This window comes from Vulpes lagopus, chromosome 11 (assembly GCF_018345385.1).
Source record: "Vulpes lagopus strain Blue_001 chromosome 11, ASM1834538v1, whole genome shotgun sequence".
Lineage (NCBI taxonomy): Eukaryota > Metazoa > Chordata > Mammalia > Carnivora > Canidae > Vulpes > Vulpes lagopus.
The window spans coordinates 4,844,658-4,851,330 of record NC_054834.1 but is presented as its reverse complement, the minus strand read 5'-3'; the positions used below and the strand labels follow the sequence as shown (position 1 = coordinate 4,851,330).

At 37.3% G+C, this 6,673-nt stretch overlaps 1 pseudogene; it reads left to right on the top strand.

Annotated features, from left to right (window-relative positions):
- Positions 1–3,835: 3,835 nt before the first annotated feature.
- On the top strand, positions 3,836–6,003 carry LOC121501677 (annotated as a pseudogene).
- The last annotated feature ends 670 nt before the right edge of the window (positions 6,004–6,673 follow it).

Sequence of the window (6,673 nt, the reverse complement as noted above, 5' to 3'; positions counted from 1 at the left end):
AGCAGTTTCTCATATGATGTCACTGGGATTGACAAGTATCCAACTCTCCCTTCCGCAGGAAGCAGGAGATTTGAGGAGGAATCAAAACTGCAGACAACTTGCTAATGGAGCTTCCAAAAGAAGTGAGTTTATGGTAAATGAAGACAATTAGCACAAAATCTCCATGGACATCAGAAAATGTGGTTTAATCACATCCATTAAACTTGTAACTTGTATTTGAATTACTTAAAAACTTAATAAAAATTAATGCAATGAAAGAATCAAGCAGGACTCCAAAATTTATTATTATGTAGTTGATGTGCTAATTACATAATTCAAAATGTTTTGGCATATATTCAAAATGCAACCATATAGTACAATCACATTTTTCACGAACAGAAATTTATTTGCAAGCCAACTCAGAATACCACGTTTTATAACTTCTCTCTCTCTCTCTCTTCTTTTTTTTTTTAAAGATTTATTTATTTATTCATGAGACACAGACAGAGAGAGGCAGAGAGACAGGCAGAGGGAGAAGCAGGCTCCTCGCAGGGAGCCAAATGCAGGACTTGATCCTGGATCCCAGGATCGCGACCTGAGCCGAAGGCAGGCGCCCAACCACTGAGCCACCCAGGTGTCCCACATTTTATAACTTTTTAAAAAAAAATTTTTTTATCACATTTTATAACTTTTAAAGCTCATGTTTCAAAACCAAAATAGGCCACCTTAGCACAAAGTTGCTGGTTGATCTCCAGCACCCAAATTAAGTTGAGAAAGCTGAAATTATAATCAAGTTCTCTGTTCTCCCTGACAATAATAAAGATGTGATCGTCCTCAGTGAAATCAGTCATTTGGAGGCAAGACCAGTAAAATAACATGATCAAATAAATAAATCGATCAAACTTTTTTAAGAGGAAGAATGTTTTAAACAAGTGATTAACCCTATTCTGCCAAGAAAGCTAGAGTTACACGAATGTAATCCCTGAATTATAGAAGAGGAATAATACTTTAGAAATGATCCTGAAAGGTGGAGCTATTGTTGTGAGAGTTGATTTAATAATTACCTATGATCTCATCAGGGGGACAGAATGTACAATTTAATGTTATATTTAGAAAAAAAATAATGTTATATTTAGTTATCGAAGAGTATTAGATATATCCTGATAGTATTAGTATATCCTGATAGGGTATATCAAGTCCACAGTACCCTTCAAATTTCTTCATATGACTTAATGAATAGCTATATTTGTGTTTTATTGTGTATATTAGTGTTTTATTTTGATTGATGCATTGCATTAGGAAATAATTTTTCATGGGCCTTTACGTTTCTGTACAATTTTTCAGCAGAGGCATTTACTTTGTTCTCACCTATCTTCACAAGGATGTTGTAAAAGAAGAAGGAAGACAGCGACAGTGCCTCCGATAGAGGCAGAAGTCAGGTGGGCCTAGAGCTCCCAACTTCACTAAATTAAACTGCAGGTGACCAGTTAAATTTGAATTTCAGATCTTTTTTTTTTTGGCATAAATATGTCCCATGCAATATTTGGAACATGTTTATACTAAATAATGATCTATTGTTTGACAATAATTCTGATTGAACTGGACACCTGTGCTTTATCTGGCAACTTTCTCTTCTGCCCATTGTAAGCAATTTGTTCTCTGTAATTTCAAGTTTCTCTCCAGCAATATGGGCCACTGTTTCAGAGCCATCATCTGGGCCTCTTACTACTGCCTTGGGCAGCTGCGCCTTAGGAAAGCAGTACAAAGGCTGTTTTTGTTTGAAAAATAGTCTTTCATTTCTGACCACAGGTCTCAAGTTCTGTCAACATCTATGAAACTGGTAAGCAAGCTGTTTTAGCTTATAAATAGAGTGGAATCTCAGAAACATCATGGTTCTTGACATTCATCTCCCTTGCTAAAATATAAGGGCCTTTGACAGCAGAAACTAGTTTTGTTTTGTTTAACGCTGTGTGTCTGGCATATTGCCCAGTACCTCTCACTTGATAAATAATTGTTGAAAAGGTGAATAAGAGAATAATTGAATAAGCTGTCAATTGAGTTTCAGCTGCTAAACTCTGGAAAGCTTTGTAATGTAAATTAGACTATATTCCTTGGAGTTAGATTCCTTTGTGTCTCTTTCTCCCCTTGTGTATCTCCATTCTATCTTCATCATCTCTTTCTTCTGTCTTGGCTTCAGAACTCCCCACAGCAGTCCGGTTCCAGGTCTAGCCCTTAACCATTCTTATATTTAAAAGCTAATGTTGCTTGAACGGGCCCAAGAGAACTGCTGAGAAACCTGAGTGAGTTTGTCCTGAAGCTGGGCTTCAATTTCGGCAACTCCACCTCGACTCCCATGTGTGATTTATCATTAGGGTATTCCAGGGACACCTGGAACTAATCATTGATAACTCTCAATTGATAGATGAATATGGTAATGATTGATTGATTGATTGATTGATCACTTGAACAGAATTGAGAGCTAGTTTCCTTTGTAATAATCTGATCCTATCCCTCATTGCACACCAGAAAGAAATGAGCCTCAGAGTTTGGAATGTGTCTACACCTACAAATCCCAACTTAATGCTGACTTAATCATCTAAGAATTTTTCGGATATATTCTGATATGGTATAAAAAGAAAACACACTATAAATATGAACTATCCACTTGGTTACTTAAGAATATGCATATATCTGTATTTCCATATCTTTCTATCTTTATCTCCATGTCCATCCATCTATTGTTAAGATGAACATGCAACCTCAAAGAAATAGCCTTCTAGCTGTATTCAACTTTAAGTTAAACTCCTTGATCCTTGGGGGTCTTTGTCTTTCTCCTTTATCTTAAAGTTTATTCCAGAAAAAAAAAAAAAAAGATTTGTAAACACCAACCCATTCCTATAATTTCTCATACTTTGCTAAATATTTTCCCTACTCCATTTTTCTTCCTGTCTTCTACTCCCCATACACTGAATTTGCCTGCTATATGAGAATGTGAATTCCGGGGAAAGGATAGCCAAAGCATTTCCATGAAAAACCAGGGTCTGATCGTCAAAGGTATAGAGTGAGATTAACTGAAGCTTGACTCTGCAATGCCACCTATTAGTTTGTGACTTCACAGAAGCTACTTAGGCCATCCAGCCTGAATTTTCTTGACTTTAAATAAAAGCAATAGCTTAATGATGGCAATTATGAAGATTAAATAAGATAATACATGCAGATGATTTACCCAGCAAGTGGCACAGAAAAGAAATAAAATAAATAAGAAAAGACATTATGGGAGTTCAGACCAAGCTGGTGTGGATTACAGCAGGAGGACTAGATATCACCTTGACCGTCCATAGATGTAATGTTTCTAGGGAGCTTTCACTTTGAAAAGCAACATATAGATTCACTGAAGAAGAGACCTCAAGTCAGTACTAGAATAACAGCACAGGCATACTTCATTTTATTGTACTTCACTTTATTGCACCAAGACATTGCATTTTTTTAAACACATCAAAAGTTTATGGCAACCTTGTGTTGAGTAAGTCTGTCAGTGTCATTTTTTTCCAACAGCAGTTGCTCACCTTGTGTCTCTCTCAGTCACAATTAGATAATTCTCACAAAACTTCAAACCTATCATGATTATTGTATTTGCTATGGTGATTTGTGATCAGTGATCAATGACATTACTAATTGTTTTGGGGTACCACAAACATGCTCATATAAGGCGGTGATCTTAACTGATAAATGTGTATGTCTGACTGTTCCACTGACCAGCCGTTGGCCCATATCAATCTCTCTCTCCGTTCCCCTTGGGCCTCCATATTCCCTGAGACAAAACAAAATTGAAATTATGTCAATTAATAATCCTACAATGGTTTCTAAGTGTTCAAGTGAAAGGAAGAGCAGCATATTTCTCACTTTAAATCAAACGCTAGAAACGATTACGCTTAGTGCGGAAGGCAGGCTGAAAACCATGTAGGCTGAAAGCACGGTCTCTAGAGTCAGATAGCCATGGTGTGACTGCAAAGGAAAAGTCCTTGAAGGAAATTAAAAGTGCTATTCTAGTGAACACATGAATGATAAGGAAGTGAAACAGCATTATTACTTATATAATAAAAGGTTTAGTGGTCTGGATAGAAGATCAAGGCAGCCACAGCATTCCCATAAGCCAAAACTTAATCCAGAGCAAAACCCTAACTCTTTTCAATTCAATGAAGGCTAAAATGAGTGGGGAAGCTGCAAATGTTTGTACTAGCAGAAGCTGGTTTATGAGATTTAAGGGAAGAAGCTATCTCTCTGACATAAAAGTGTAAGGTGAAGCAACAAGTGCTAATGTAAAGCTGCAGTGAGTTATCCAGAAGATCTAGCTAAGACAATCAATTAATAATAATTAAATAATTTGATTACACCAAAAAATAAATTCTCAATGCAGACAAAACAGCTATTGGAAGCAGATGGCATCTAGGACTTCCACAGCTAAAGAGGATAAGTCAATATTTGTGAGTAAGGGACAGGTGGGGCTAGATAGGGAGAGATAGGTAGGGGGCTACAGGATCAGCTCATAGAAATCCCAAAAATGCTGAGGTGTACAAAAAAAAACAGAGATAAGGGATTATGACAGTCATCTGTGACCAACAAAGAATAACCAGACCCCCCAAAGAGAAGTCATTAAAGATGTTATCAGCAGTCCTTATTCAAACTAAGACATCGCAAGAATGATAAGGCCACAAGCTCCCTGGTCATTTCTAAATAAAAGACTGTCAGTGGAGCCCCACATTGGGAACCCTGTTGGGGCCCCTGTCACTCCTGAAAGCTTTCCCTATATTCTTGCTCCCTAAACTTCTATTTCTTTACTCACTCTCCCTCATCCCCCAGATTCATTCTTCGGCTCTGTGAGACAAGAACCTAGCTCTCCTACTTCACTTGGCTTTACAGTTTCAAAGGACAGTCTGACTGTTGCTAGAGGCTAATGCAGTTGATCATTTGAAGTTGAAGCTTCAAGTTCAAGTGAAATGGTCATTTACCATTTTGAAAATCCTAAAGCCTTTAAGAATTGTGCTAAATCTACTAAGCCTGTGCTTTATCAATAGAACAGCAAAGTCTGGATAACAGCACAACATGGCTTACTGGATATCTTAAGCCATTGAGATCTACTGCTCAGAAAAGAAAAAATTCTTTCAAAATATCACTGCTCATTGACAATGCACCTGGTCACCCAAGAGCTTCAATGAAGACGTTTAACAAGATTAATATTTTCATGTCTGCTAACATAATATCCATCTACGTCCCATGGATCAAGGAATGATTTAGATGTTCAAGTCTTCTTATTTAAGAAATACATTTCATAAGGCTATAGCTGCCATAGATAGAGATTCCTCTGATGTATCTGGGAAAAGTCAATTGAAAACCTCTGGAAAGAACTCACCATTCTAGATGCCATTAAGAGTGTGTGATGACTCATGAGAAGAGGTCAAAATATCAACATGAACAGGAGTTTGGAGGAAGTTGATTCCAAACATCATAGATGACTTTGAAAGGTTCAAGAGTTTATTGGAGGAAGTAACAGAAGATGTAGTAGAAGTAGCATGAGAACTAAAATTAGAAGTGAAACCTGAAGATGTGACTGAATTGCTATAATTTCACGATCAAACTTTAATAGATGTGCAGTTGCTTCCTATGGATGAACAAAGAAAGTGTTTCTTAAGATGGAATCTACTCCTGGTGAAGATGCTGTGACGACTTTGAAATGACAACAAAGGATTTAGAATATTACATGAACTTGGTTAATAAAGCAGCAGTATGTCTTGAACGGATTGATTCTAATTTTGGAAGAAGTTCTACTGTGGGCTAAATGCTATCAAAGAGCACTGCATGGTACAGAGAAATTAGTCATGAAAGGAAGAGTCAATCCATACAGCAAACTTCATTGTTGTCTTATTTTGAGAAATTGGCATGGTCACCCAGCCTTCGGCAAGCGCCACCCTGATCAGTCAGCAGCCATTAACATCAAGGCAAGATCCTCCACCAGCAAAAGCGTGATGATTTTTTGAAAGCTCAAGTGATGGTTAGCATTTTTCTGCAGCAAAGCCTTTTTTAATTAAGACACATACAACTTTTTAGACATAATGCTACTGCACACTTAACAGCCTGTAGTATATAGTAAACATTACTTTTATATGCATTGGAAAACCAAAAAAAAAATTTGGTTGGCTTTATTGTAATATTTGTCTTACTGGAATGGTCTGGAACTGAACCTACAATATGTCTGGTATCACGGATCAGATGCCTGGGATAAGTACAAAGCCAGAGACAAGACATAAGATAAAAAGGCCAAGACTTAGAAGGATGTGAAAGTATCACAAAGTGAAATTCTATGTGAGATAGTTCCTAAAGCCAAAGCCTGTAAATTAGACAAGGATGCTAAGGGCTGATAGTTACAGGATGTTGGCTGTGTTCCGTGTCTGGGAGTGGGCAGGGAGGTAGCAGACCAAACTAGCCAGAGATACAGCACCACCGATCCTTCTGAACTGCAGGAAATGGTTAAGAAATTATTTTCAACAGACTCTCAGCAAACCCAAGCAGTGATGAGACATTTTTTAGCTTTTAAAACTCAAGGTAATTCCCAATGTAATTTTTTTGTTTGTTTGTTTTCCAAACTATGGTCCTGAGTTTCACAATTCAACACAGGCATGTCAAGGACAAATGTGAG